This window comes from Stigmatopora argus, chromosome 17 (genome assembly GCF_051989625.1).
Source record: "Stigmatopora argus isolate UIUO_Sarg chromosome 17, RoL_Sarg_1.0, whole genome shotgun sequence".
Taxonomy (NCBI): Eukaryota; Metazoa; Chordata; class Actinopteri; order Syngnathiformes; family Syngnathidae; genus Stigmatopora; species Stigmatopora argus.
Genome location: NC_135403.1, coordinates 6,143,716 through 6,158,715, shown reverse-complemented (window position 1 = coordinate 6,158,715; position 15,000 = coordinate 6,143,716). Strand labels below are relative to the sequence as shown.

At 39.5% G+C, this 15,000-nt stretch overlaps 1 protein-coding gene across 3 annotated transcripts in view; it reads left to right on the top strand.

Moving 5' to 3' along the window:
- sema5a (sema domain, seven thrombospondin repeats (type 1 and type 1-like), transmembrane domain (TM) and short cytoplasmic domain, (semaphorin) 5A) overlaps positions 1 to 15,000 on the top strand; it is a 121,044-nt gene that overhangs the window by 1,529 nt on the left and 104,515 nt on the right. The gene's annotated exons all lie outside the window — the stretch shown is intronic.

Sequence of the window (15,000 nt, the reverse complement as noted above, 5' to 3'; positions counted from 1 at the left end):
AATACAATGTATATCAATTGAAAAGGTATGGTTCCAGCTCTGTTTTTGTAGTACAGTAGGAAAGTAGTAATAGGAAATGCAGTATGCTGGCAGTAGTACTGTAAAACATCCTCGCACCCTTGAGATGCTCCTCCCCACCATCCAAATTGTGAAATTAAATTAGATTTCCAACATTTGATCTTTTTTTTCAAATGGGAAAGTAATCCAGTGAAGCAGCGTAATAATGCAAAGAGACAGTTGAAAAGTTCTGAATGAGAGAAGTCAAAATATGCAAAATCAGCACGCGCTTCTCGTTGATTGAAATCCTCATTACGGCCCCACATTCCTTTGCATCATGCCTAACCACCATGATGGATATTTGAGTCCAGCCGCACAAACAAAGCAATTAGTTTCGCCCTGATGACACGGACCCTTGTGGCCTGAGCGGGCTATGCGGTCACTATGACAACCACATGAATGACGGGACTATTGTCGCTGACCTTTGTGATATGGCTTCCCTCACGGGGGGGTTCCTGTCCCACTGGGGGTGAAAGTAGAGAGGCATTATCATGCCCATGTAAACTAAACAGTCGTTACCCTCTGGCCCTGTCAGTGCTCTTTTAAGGTCTTTTGGCGCCTTATTTATATGACATATGTACCATGGGTCCTTTGGGCAACTTTGTCTTTGGGCAACACACACACACAATTCCAGCTTTATCACCAGGGCAAGGAGGTCGTTTTCATCTTTTCCTTGTCATGCGTCATTAACATTAGTGGTTTGAACTGAACTCTAAAATGTCTTAACAAAAACAATCCAAAAGATATTTAGCAGAAACTGCGTTTATAAAAAGGGCACCGCCATTGCCTAATGGACCGTCGTGCATTTTAAAGTGAAACTTTTAGGTTCAGAAAACAATGCAATCAGTCATGCTGGTTTAGTTCTGTATTTTTATTTTTATGTAGGAAAAGACTGAATTCATTGCGAACAGACAGCCAGCGCAATAAAACCTTCAGTAATGTTGCATGGAATATATGGGGTCATCATAAAGATCTTAATGGGAAAGAGACAGCGATATGTTTGCAGCACTTTGTTATGAAGGGATTCTTGTTTTGTGATAGAATGAACATTGCTATTCTGTAATCATTGATATTTTATGTTGCCTTATATATTTTCTGAACTTTGGTTAGGACAACATTCCTTTAAGAGGTAAGTAAATGAGCAGAAGTGATTTTTTTTCCGGATTTTTCTCTGATTTTGGAAGAATATCTTAAGAGAAAATGTTGATTCAAGTCTCAATGTTTGGTTTTCTGGGCCATTTTACTTTTGAAGTTGCTTAATGCAACCTGCCCTTGCCCTGCAAATTTTAGATGTATTTTTTTTTTTCTATTTCAATTTTGTCCAGAAATTTAGCAGCTTGACGTTGATAGAAAATGGCTGTCAAAACAAGAGAACACAAAGAAAATAAGTTCCCATCTCAAGTGCTTTACATCTACTTTTTATTTCACTTTTAAACCAAACTTTGAATAGAATTCCTGTACATGAAATTTCTTCTTAAGTGCCCTTGTATGTAGCGCTATACAAAGGCTGAAGTGGTTTTCTCCTTCCTCCCTGCTGTTCTTGCTTCTCTAAGCTGACACTTTACTTATACATCATAACACTTTCTGAAAATTGTCCCTTCACCTTCTTACAGCTCGAACTCATGAGTCAATTCCACTTGAAAACACTCGCTACGTTCTAAATAAGGGTGCCACTCTTACTTTATGGTCTTGTGTTCATTGTTATAAGCCACACATTTGCTACTTGTGTCCGTAGGGGGAGAAAAGTTGTCAAGGTAAAAGCAAACAGGTCTGTCTTTATTGCTGTTGGGTTGTGGGAAGATCCAATGTTGCCACGGTGACAAGTCCATCAGTACACCCGCTATTTATGCCACTTTTGCTTTAGAAAGCCTAAATAACTTCTGTTTATTTACCTTTACACTCACTGGCCATAAAATTAGGGACACCTATTTGGGTACTTTGCAAACTTTGTCTAAAAAGAACAAAATACTTTCCTAATACAGTGGTACATAGAGATACGAGCTTAATGCGTTCCGAGAATGAGCTCGTATGTCGATCTTCTCGTAACTCAAATGAACTTTTCCCATAGAAATGAACTAAAAACAAATTAATTTGTTCCAACCCTCTGAAAAAACACCCAAAACAGGATATTGGATTGAAAAACCATCTTTATTTGTTCTAATTCGGCATCCATTAACAAAGTAACAAATAACTAGTGGTTTAATAGTACTAAAATGTTTTTAATAGTACTAAAATTATACGGGTTTTACTTTTTGCACGGCAACGCGCTCGTAACATGACATAAACAACTTGAAACTGAACTTGAACTTGGAACTTGGATTACGATGCAGACACACTCAAAAATTATATTAATCTAACTTTACACTAAACTTAATTCTAATTTTGTTTTAAATTTTGATATCTTTCTTCTCCTGGGTTGGCTCTGTTTGCCCCGCCTCTACACTGACTTTCAGTCAATATCGAGGGTTGTTTGATTTTGTATCCCCTTCAAAATATTGCGAAAATGATGCACACAAATGTCCTCACAAGAGGATAACGCATGACCACTTGCCAACGAGAAGTAGTATATACGCCATTCGCACTGACTAATGGGAAACAAACACTGAAAAAATGCAACGCTCCGCCCAGTGCTCGCAGAGACATTACAAAGAGGGAGTTGCGACCAGAGAGACATTACACGAGGGAGTTGCAGGGAGGAAGACAGTGCCCATGATGTCCTTATGAGCAGCCTCTCGCGTCCGCTGTCTGCTCGTATATCAAAATTTGTCTCGTATCTCAAGATAACTATCTGCTAAAAATTTTACTCCTATCTCAAATTGCTCGTATGTCGGGGCACTCGTATGTCGAGGTACCACTGTATAACATTGGTCACTTTTGATTGATCCATAGGAAGGAGGCCTTTGGAGTTAACAGTTCGTTACATAAGAGTAGTACATTATATCCACTGTTGTGTTGCCTGCATTATTAACTCAGCTGTCACCACCATGTCTATCCAAGATTAAATGTCTGTGGTTTGTAGGCAACATGTCCACATGTCACTGGGAATTAGCACCACTTAAGCAGCATTGACCTGCCAGCACTGTTTCAGCGTTGAAGTAGTGTCCCGCTCTTCACAGCTCAACCTCAAACTCCCATCAAATAGCTGAGGAATTTGTCTTTAAAGCAAGATGACTGTAACGAGGAGGCAGGCTCTATTTGGGTCATCATTAAATAATCCTTAGAGCTCATTTTTCAAAGGAGGATCAAGAAAAGTGGCTCGAGGAAAAGGTTGGAGAGAAACTGATTTCAAAGAAATAACTTGTTGTGAATTTGAAACAATTTATTTTTCAAAGTGATGAAATAAATTTGATTTATTGGTATATTAGATGTGAAGGATAGTCACAGTTTTCTACTATTTTACAGTACTTGAACAGTTTTCCCTCGATTATCGCGACTTCACTTCTTAGATTTTTTTCTGCTATTAATGATTTTTTTGGTTATAATAGGGGTGACCTTATTTTGCGATTTTTCGATTATCGCGGCCATGTCTGGTCTACATGAACCGCAATATTCGTGGGATTACTGTATTATACTTCTGTTTTCTTATACCGTCTTTTTTACGTGGTGTGGGTCATAGCTAGTTGTTGAGGTGTTTATAGATGATGCAAGAAGAAATAAATCAAGACAGAGTAGTTCTAAAGTCACTATCCTCAATCAAACAGATCTATTATTAGGTCAATTTGTCAAATCACACATTCGCCCAGTGGGAATGTATCAAATCCTCATCGTTCCGCCCCTTAGTTTGTCTTCTCTGATATAGTAAAGACCTACTCTAACAGCATGCCAACAAAGATTTGATGTGAAAAGGTTAGCAGATTTATGGGAATTTCACTGTCACCACTTAAATTCAGCCCGTATAAATGCAAATCATGCACAATTTTGATCGACATGGTAAAACAGGTTTCTAAAAAAGTATTCATGCATTAGCTCTTTTTTTGTTCTGAACCATGTGGGACTAAAGAAGGATGCCTTGAAGTTGAAGAATGGTGTCTGTTTCTTGACCACATGTTCGACTTGCCACTTAAATTTCTAAGGTCAAATACTCTTGTGTGCTCCTCCCACTATTTATCTACTAAAGGAAAGACTTTAAGACCTAATACCTTGACTAGTTTATTTCCCTGGACACACAATAGATTTACCCCCTGTGCCATAATTCACTGAGGTAAAACCTGCCTCACTGCAACATGTGGTGCTCCGTATAAGCCCTGCATTTAGAAGCCAGCAGTGGCGGTCCGTGCACTTTCTCCTAGCGCCTTCAACGGGTAAAATCCACTTCCTAGCAGAATTTAATGATTGAATACAAATACTGGAGCTTTTCAGACATTACAACCGGGCCAGGGGGTGATTTTCCCGGGAAAAGACGGCGATTGTCAATGGCGTACCGGCAAACATTGCCCAAAAATGGGGTAAAATCCAGCCGAAAACAGCATTTATTGATTAAATACGAATACTTGAGCTTTTTAGACATCAGAACCGGGCCCGGAGTATCATTTCCCCGGGAAAAAGACAGCGATGAACGTCGATCCGTCCATATACATCCATACGCGAAACGGCAAAAATTGCACTAAAATGGGGTAAAATCCACTTCATAGCAGCATTTAGTGATTAAATACAAACACTGGAGCTTAAATACAAACACTGGAGCTTTTCAGATATCAGAACTTGGCCCACAATTGAAATATTATTTAGGAATATAGCCATATTTTACTCACCAAAAATCATTTTTAACTGTAAACAATATCCATCCTCCTTTCTTTCTTCCTTCTTTTCTATCATCATCGAAGCCAATGCTGAAAGTCGAGCCTGTTTTGTCGTATTTCTGGCATAGTCCGTCTTGAAAATGGCTTTAAATCAACACAACAATATATTTGCTTGTGCAGCCCGCTCCAAATACAGTTGGGTAGCTCTGGCTAATGACTAGCCTCATAGTTGGTGAAAGTGATGACGTATCCCTACACCTGCGACAAGGCAATGACGTATCCCTCCGCCTGTGACAATGCATTGTGGTGTTGCCAACTCGAAATCTGATTGGTTAAAAGCAACAGTCTTGTTTAATGCAGCAGAGCCCGCAGAACTGATTGTGAAGGCCTTGAGGCAGATTTCTGACCCTGGCAACACATAATGGCTGAAATGTGATTGGTTAAATGCTTCAATATGAAAACACATCTGGAAGCAGTGCAACCAGGGGGAAAAGCAATGAAAGGAAGCTAACAGACAATTTGGAATTATTTAAAAAGTATTGATGGACAAAATATAATATATGATTCAGATATTTCTTAGGCCAGCAGAGAAGGCCTTGAAGGCCCTGACGGCCCGCCACTGGAAGCCAGCAGCCATTAAAGTAGATAATTCTGTTCACATCTGTTTTTTTTTTGTTGTCTTAACATTTTTAAAAGGGAGAATTTGACTCACGTGGGGTCCCTGACACCCTCTTTGTAGAACATATCATCACATGATAAGGAGCTGACTTTGATCTAATGTGTTGAGAATTTCTCGGATCGTTAGCAAATGAAAACAGATGAGGACTTTGAAATCGTTGCAAAAAGGCTAATCAGAGCAGTATCCTAAGAAGTGAAATCACAGTTGCACGAGGAAGCATCCCTTTGGCAGATGAATGGGGAAAGGAAATTGCATCGCGTGCTACATTCATTTTATCCCTAGCCCTATACCAAAGTTTGCGATAACATCTGAAAGATAAAGTGGCTCACTGGTTGTGATGCAGGAAAAATGGAAGGAAGATGCAGAAGGAGATTAAAGGAGGGTTCAAGAAAAGGAAGATTGGACAGTGGTGATAGAAGTGACTGAGCAGATAAACAGACAATAGGGTAGAGCCGTCCATCTCCTTCTTGAATGCAAAAGATGCAGAAAAAGGATGCGAAATCATCCAGATAGACGATAATATCTCGGGCTGTCAATTTGACAGGTTGTCCCAAAATAGCTGGAGGGAAATTGCTCAACATTCAAGCAGGAGTTTCTCTCAAGGGGCAGCAGTCCCTGATTTAGTGGAAGGACAGAGAAATAGACAAGATGCCAGCAAAAATGCTACATGATAAATGATAAACAGGAAAGCCAAAGGAACACGGACAAGGAAACTGAAAAGTGGCATTCGTATCGTACAATTGTGTTTTTTCACTCTGGCCTTCATTTAGGGATAATTGCAAAATAATGAATTACTCAATTCAAGGTTTTCCCTCTTACTGCTGTTTAGTTGACTTCATTGCAGTATTATTTGTGCTATTCAATTTATGTATTCCACCTCAAGTCGAACATGCCCAAAAAGCTCCAAAGTGCTCACAATATTTTTCTCTCCATGCGCTGACTTCAAGCCAGACTTGCAATCGAAGTCCCTGCTGAAAAGGCAGCATGTATTACAAATAGTGTGATGTGGCTGCTGCAGCACATTTCTAATTTGCCAGTTCACTAAAATAACTTTTCCCTCCTTTTTTTGTTGCCAACGCACATATTCTGCAATAGAAAAACAACCCCACCCCCGAGTATATCATTAGTAGATATATTTTTTGCAGCAGATCTGATTATTTTAATGACTGTTTAAATGTGCACTTGGTGTACTAGTTTTGTAATTTTTAGACCACCAGGAGCTTCAGATTTGACTCACTTTGTTGTTCTTGGTCAGTATGCATATTCTAACGTACTCGGACGTTTGGTCGCTGGACGTTTGATCGCCAGACGTTTGGTCGCCCGGACGTTTGGTCGCCGGACGTTTGACAACATGACAGAGAGTTTACTGTTGAAACCAGCTCTCAAAATTATATTCATGAGAGAGAGAGTTTGATATCTAAATATCTACTGTTGAAACCAGCTCTCAAAATTATATTCACCCGGGCGACCAAATGTCCGGGCGACCAAACGTCCGGGCGACCAAACGTCCGGGCGACCAAACGTCCGGGCGACCAAACGTCCGGGCGACCAAACGTCCGGGCGACCAAACGTCCGGGCGACCAAACGTCCGGGCGACCAAACGTCCGGGCGACCAAACGTCCGGGCGACCAAACGTCCGGGCGACCAAACGTCCGGGCGACCAAACGTCCGGGCGACCAAACGTCCGGGCGACCAAACGTCCGGGCGACCAAACGTCCGGGCGACCAAACGTCCGGGCGACCAAACGTCCGGGCGACCAAACGTCCGGGCGACCAAACGTCCGGGCGACCAAACGTCCGGTCACGCTAACGACGTATATGCATGGATCATCGGAGCCCCATTTATATTTGTCATTTTTTTGTTTTAAATTTTATTTCCCTGATAAAAGCTGTATCATATGAATACAAACTATATATATTTAAAATTGAGCAACTGATGGTTTAAATACTTAATTTTCTGCCAATTACTTGGTGGTCTGGGCTTTAAAGGGTTAAGTGTGGACTTGTTGTTTCCTGTAGCTCCCGTTTTAGCCAGTACAGGGCATGTGCGCGGATCAGGTGGGCTTATCAGGTCACCAGGGTGGTCATAGTTAAATTTAAACTTGTTTTGCCAAGCTCATAATGCATGACGTAGGCTTAATTTTTGTTTTCACTCACTCGGATGCTTAAAATAACAACATTTTTCTTTAACTCTTTTTGAGACTATCTGCTTCTAGCTCTAGAATTGCACCTTGTTTTTTTTTTCATTTCAATGAAGAGATAACACTGTTGTGCTCAGTTGCTTGGTACACAAATGGGCTCAAACTTAATTTCCTTTTAATGAAGGCACACTTTACATGGCAGGACACTATGTGATGGTTCTTACAAAACTGTTCTTCCAGCCACTACTTTTGCTTTGACTGGCAAGACTGAATGCAGGTTTGTACCAGCTTGCAGGCGCAATATTGAAAATCACCTGGTGCGCTTTGTCTCAACACTTCTAGCTACCGACTTAATGGGTGACCTGATTTTTTTCAACACAAAAGCACCATTTGTTCTCCTCTAGACACCATAAAAATAGTTGTTTGGCCAGACACTTGACTGGCTTTGAATCACAAGCCAGTTGTTTTGGCAAATGAGTAACAGTTGTTTTACACTTATTTCTCCTTTTTATTTCAAAATATGTATACATCGTAGAACATAACTCTGCGAGAAATTGAATTTGTGATGATTGGCCTCAACTCAAGCTTACACTTAATAAAATCATTAAATTTGAATGAGTTTCATGCTTTAAACGTGATTCTGGTGAATAATTTAAAGATCAATATGTTAAAGTATAACACAAAAATATCAAATTAAAAACATCACCAACAGAAAGACTTTGTGCACTGTTCAGTTGTGGCCTATAAATGGCCAATTTCATCTTCATCTCAAGTTATTGTAATTTAAAACTCTCTTTTCCAAAAGGTTTAAATACATTTGGATTTTTGTGTGAAACATGAGATTGTTTTATACAGAATTGCAATTTTTTCCACTTTATTTTGCACTTTATTCTTATTTATTCCATTTTTTTTTATTGGCACACTGTACATGTTCAACAGATGCCACAATGTTCGTGTTATTTAGTTTTTAACTATCATGCAAATATCGTATAATTTATTGTTTAATTTGCATAGGGAATTTCTAATGTGCCAGGAAATTCATGTTTGAATGCAATTTACTCACTGGATCCTCGTAGAAGACTTTACTATCTTCATGACTGACACTTCAAAAATAATGGTTCTGGTTTAGTGCTTCTGACTCAATTTGAGTTCAATAGCCTACGATGAAGTCATTGCTATGAACATATTTGAAAGACCTTGCTGGTCTTGAGCCTCAGTGATAAGTGAGCATCTTCCTGCAAAGCACACTTGCAGAAAGATTGGTTTGGATGTCTGCCTGTGCCAATGCTCTTATTCTACTGTTTGTACAACCTGTGAATCTTTTAATCCCCTTGCCATTTTCTGCTAACTTGCCGGCTGTGCTGGGATGAATGTGGACTTTTTAAAGTATCTCTGGAGTCATATGGTCCTTCATAGGTTGCCTAATGTGAACGGGGAAAAAAGATATTGCCGTGAAGGCTGACTTTTGCATTTTTTGCAATGGCTCAGAGAAAAACAGTCTTAAAACATTGCTGAAATATATATTCAGGGTGTTGACTGCCTATTTAAACAATATGTTTAAGATTTAACGCTATCATGCGGGAAGGGAAAAGTACACACTGCTTAGATACAAAAAGCTTTTGTTCATCCTGTTTTCAAACGCATTTATTAAGTCTGCAAAGGGCCACAAACAAAGGCTCAAGTTTCTCCTTCCCAGGCTATTTTGACCCTAGCTTGACCAAGGCTCATCTGCTGCCCCTCTATTGAATGAAGAGGGGAAATAATACCCCCTCTCTCACCACAAATCTTAGCCGAAAAAATGTAATTGCCTTACTAACTTCAATCAACAAAGGTTTGCTCAAGTTATAAATAACTGTGGAAATACGTAATAACAATACGAGAAAATGAGTGCAATATTAGCAGTTTTTCTGTCCTTAAACTGTCACACATAGTGAGGGAGAAATTCCAATGCGGAGGAAAGGGCATTCCATATATAAATATCTCTGTAACTATATTTGTAGAGAGAGATTTGGCCACAATTATAATTGTTTTGCTTAATCTCTGACAAACTTCATGGGTTTTGAATGATGGGAGAAGCCATCACATTTGTGTAGCCTGCAGCAGTACTCCAAAAAAAGAAATATGATATTGTGGTAGACTTTAATGCGAACAAATGTAGAATGTGTTACATTAATGTAGCACCTCAGCAAAATGTAGTAGTAAACCATTCCTTGCTTCAATCAGACAATCACAAAATTCATGAATTCAGTGAGATGTCGCTCTCATCTGATTTTTCTGAACCGCTTTATCCTCATTAGGGTCGTGGGGGGGTGCTGGAGCCAATCCCAGCTGTCTCCGTCCAAAGGTGGGGGACACCCTGAATCGGTGGCCAGCCAATCGCAGGGCACGAGGAGACGGACAACCATGCACACTCATACCCATACCCATACCTAAGGGCAATTTAGAGTGTCCAATCAGTCTGCCATGCATGGTTTTGCTATGTGGGAGGAAACCGGAGTACCTGGAGGAAACCCACGCAGGCCCGGGAAGAACATGCAAACTCCACACAAGTGGACGTGACCTGGATTTGAACCCAGGACCCCAGAACTGTGAGGCCGAGATGTACCATTTGAATTCTAGCTCAGGGTTTCTAGTTTCATTGAACGCAAATAATAACAATAGAGCGTAAAATCCACCTATTGTTTATCAACATTTTTATTTCAAATGTTTCAAAAAGTTGTATTCATTCACACTTGAAGTAAAAAGTGGGGACCCAAATAGTTTTTAAAAGATTCACTCAATCAGCTGACAAGTTCAAAACAATTCCTAACGGACACCAACAGTGAACATGAGCATTAGTCATTCCTTTTCACTGAACATAGATGTCAATATTTACTTGGAATGGATTCAAAATAGCGGTTTCAGATTTTGTTGTAGTTAGTCAAAATGATGAACAGTAATCCCTCGATTATTGCGACTTCACTTATCGCAAATTCACTACTTACCGATTTTTTTCTGCTATTAATTATTATTATTTTTTAAAGTTCATAAAAATGTGAAAATCCACGCTGAAACTCTTAAGCGAAAGCCGCTCTTGCTACTATGAGGTGGTCATTTGTCTCCCGCGCGCACCATCTTTCAATACTTATACGTCCAATATTTCAGTCTTCTCAAGAGGATTGTAAATATTTTTTTTTCTTGGCCTTTCCTTCGATATAGATGAGTAAGAGTACAAGGTTAAGTGTGCACTGAATCCTTCAAAACACACACAGCAGCACTATATTAAACACACACACAAAAACTCCGACTGTAACACTTCTTTATAAGAATATTAATTGTGAATATTTATGCAAAATGCAGAATTGACTTCTTCTGTCTGCTGTCTCCATAATGAGGCACTCAAAAGGACAAAGTGCGCATTGAAGAAATCCACTGCACACATTTTTCACTCCTGACTGAAAAAGAAACATGACGGGATGATTAATGTGCAGATTTTCCAAGAAAAGAAAGCCCATGTGTGACAAAGATGAAGTTAGGCGTATGACTAACATCTATATTTGGAGTAAATGGGGCTTAAGATTCACTAAAAGAGCACCACAGTCAAAGTAAACCTTCTTGTGGTGAGTTACTAGGAATAACAGAGATGACGCTTGGTACACCTGTGTGCCACATGTGGATCGGTGCCCTGCAAAACGCCATCGTCATCATTAAAGGCAAGGTTGGAGGGGATCATTAAGTCATTATTTATGGGCTTCCTCCAGTTTTTTTTTTAATCACCTCCAGACATAGTCACACCATACAGACACACTTATATGAATAACACAATTGTGTGAACCACCCAAGGCGTCCGGGTTAATAGAAAAAAGTGCAGACATGGACAGTCTCAGATTTGTAAAGTTGCCAAAAGAGGGTTGTAAAAATAGCTTTGCTCGCGTGGCGTCGCATGCTTGTTCCACAATGGTCCTCCAGTGTTTTTACACAAAAAAATCCAAAGCAATGCCATACCTAGCCTTGAACAGTAATTTAAGACATAAGATTTTATCAATTTGTTCACCTAACAAGCACTTTTTAGTCTCGGATGATGGACAGTATGATAGCCTACTGCCAGGCTCACATAACAAGTACCTATGTATATTTTTTTAATGCATCATAGGCTTAAATCCCTCCATCCCCTTGACGAATTATTAAAAAAGCACCCATTACATCAAGAATTGTGATCGGGGCTAAAAGAATTAACTATTGAATAATTGTTTCGTTCCAAACTGATGATTCTGTCTTTTTAATGCATCAGTGCAAAATGTGATTTAAGGCAATTGGTCACATGAAATGTATTAACCTTTTTGTGTTTTTGCAGAACAAATTGACCACTTTATCTTGGTTCAGTCTCATATATTTTGATAGCCAATAAAATAGTTGAAAGAAAAATGCTGCCGATATTTTGTGGCTGAAGTAGGAAGTCTTTCAGTTTCACTATTGCCCCTGTGTGTACTTGCGTGTGCGGTCGATTGGACGCCGTCTTTTGGTCACCGGTCTTTTGGTCGCGGTCTTTTGGTCGCCCTGACCGCGATAACGGGCGACCAAAAGACCGACGACTAAAAGACCGGCGACAAAACAAGGTAAAACAACACGGTCTACGCATCAATAAAAGCCAACAATGGCCATGAGCAGTTTCACTGAGCCGACGTGTGAGTGTATAAGAGTTTGTATGTACATGCATTGTCCCTTTAAGAAGGTACATCAGTCAGGGTCTTAACAAGTTCTCCAACAAAAAACAATAAAAATCGGGGAAATTTGGAGCTTTTCTTTAGCCTAATAATTACTAGGGCATTAAGTATGACTAAATAGTAATTCACAGTTTGTATTTAGGGAATTTGAGCAACGATTTAAATGGTAATTATCACTTACCTTCCGGGCGACCATAAGACCGGCGACCAATCGACCGTGTACCGTGGACTTGGTATTCGGTCAGCCTGCAACTGTTGTTTTTTTAACTTAGTCCAAGTGTGGATACATCCGAAAGATGTATACATCTTTAGATGGACAACGTCAACCTGTGCTGATTTTTCTCTCTGTAGCTTCTCTCCCATTTGGCTGGTGAACAACCAGCAATGTGGAAGCCTCTATTCATTTTAATTAGTACTTCTACAGCAGTACATTTCATCCCTCTCCCATTATGGTTAGGCAGCAATGCTATCATGAAGAATGAGTAGCCTACATCCACAATAGGCATTTCCAGTATCTTTGTGCGGATATATACTAGAGATTCCCGGTAGAACTGTCTCTACAGACAAAACGACTACTTGAGCAGAAAAGACCTTAATCATTTTGACCACCTTTTTTTCATGTCTTGGTATGGTCCTGTGATGTAGCTACCTGGCTGGGTTTTTTTTGTCGGAGAAGGCGGTGGGTGTAAAGTGGTTCAAAGTTAATGAGGGAGCGTTTTAAATAGGCTAGTGTTGCCTCCACACACCATGGTGTTTCCTCTCCTTTTATAAGAACGGTGTTGCTGTTTTTCCAGCTGTGGGCAAGCATCGCTGTTGTGCACCCCAAAGTACCCTTTCACCTGGTTCAGTTACTTTTTAGGACCACAGGGATTCAGTCTTTCGGACTTGCATGATGTGTAGTTTAAGCCAACCCTCACTCCCCTATTAATCTATTTTTTTCCATCTCATCTTCTTTTAATCACTTCCTTTATGACAGATCATTTTGTTCCTGCCCTATCTCTTTTAAATAAGTCTTGGCGCTTTCAAAATCCCTTCAATTTTTTCTACACTTCCCTAAGTCTACTTCATCCCATCGTGCTTCTATTTTTGTCATTCTATGCAGTACCATATCAGTGATCTACCTCAAGTGACCCAAGACAAGCTTCTGGCCTTTGACCCTCTTTTTTCATCAGATGAGAGTGAAACTGTAGGGCATTTATTCAGCCACTTCACTTAGCTGAGGCAAACAAGGATAGAAAAAACAACCTTTGACTTTTTTTGAGGGGACTTCCTCCATCATCAATGTCTATGTCACATGTGTCAAAGTGGTGGCCCGGGGGCCAAATCTGGCCCGCCGCATCATTTTGTGTGGCCCAGGAAAGTAAATCATGAGTGCCGACTTTCTGTTTTAGGATCAAATTAAAATGAAGAGTATAGATGTATATTAAATTTCCAGATTTTCCCCCTTTTAAATCAATAATTTAAAATTTTTAATCAATTTAGTTCAAAAATCATTTTGTAAAATCTAAAAATATATATGAAAAAGCTAAAATAATCAGTGTTTTAGATCTATAAAAAACTGAATATTCAGGGCCTTAAATCCAGTTCATTTAATCCATTTATTTAAAAAAAATCTAAATATTATATTTATAATGGTCCGGCCCACATGAAATCGAGTTGAAGTTAAAGTGGCCTGCGAACCAACCCGAGTCTGACACCCTTGCTCGAGACTATAAGGTGCACATAAAATGCTTTATTTCTACCGAAAAATTGACAGTGCATGAATGACGGGTTTTGTTTGTACTTGATGATCGTGAAGATATTTTGTTAGAGAATAACTGTATTATACTGCTGCAGCAAAGTGCTCAAGACACACTTTCATCATTCATCAAATACATGAATAATAAAAATAAAACAAATAATACATAAATAAAACCGTAATTACAATGTCAAAAGACAAAGAACTAATGCCGTACATTGATGCACTAGTGCGCCTTATCAGTTGCCTTTGGTGTGTGGAAAAATATAGTATTTATTTTACGTTGAATAAAATCTAACTCAATAGGATAGCTACACATTTGCCTGCTATATAATTTTAGGGTGAAAATGAAAGGGAAAAAATATTTTTGATGACCTCAAATGTTTCATCGGTGCTTGTTACTTGGCGAAGCAAGCGTTTTGTTCAGGTGGTGAATGGTGTATAAAGTCCGATAACCATTGCTTGATAAAGAGCTAACCCTACAAAAAAAGGATAAATACACAAACGCCTCAAGCACATTGACACATATCTCCACACATGTTGGAAGTGGCATTTACAAACGTACAAAATGGTGTGAACACAACTCGCACGGAAACTGACGCTAAGTCAAACAAGTAGGGATTTGAACACAAAGAGACTGTTCAACTTTTAAGGATATATTTGGGTCACATAGACAGCTGTGCATACATAAACACAACTCACTCTACACAGACGAACTCATTGAACAACCCAAACGAGTGAAAAAAACATCTGGTTTTGGCCTCCAATGGACCCCCCAAGGCAAAAGTAGCCACAAGAGAGGAGACCCCACATTAAATACTTCCCAGCGTGCTTTGAACCCATCCAGTGTTGGGGGATGCTAACGACGAAGATCGTACAACCTAAATCAATACCTCCCGCACTTCAGGGAATATTTAATTCAATCGGCCAAAATCCAATTAGCT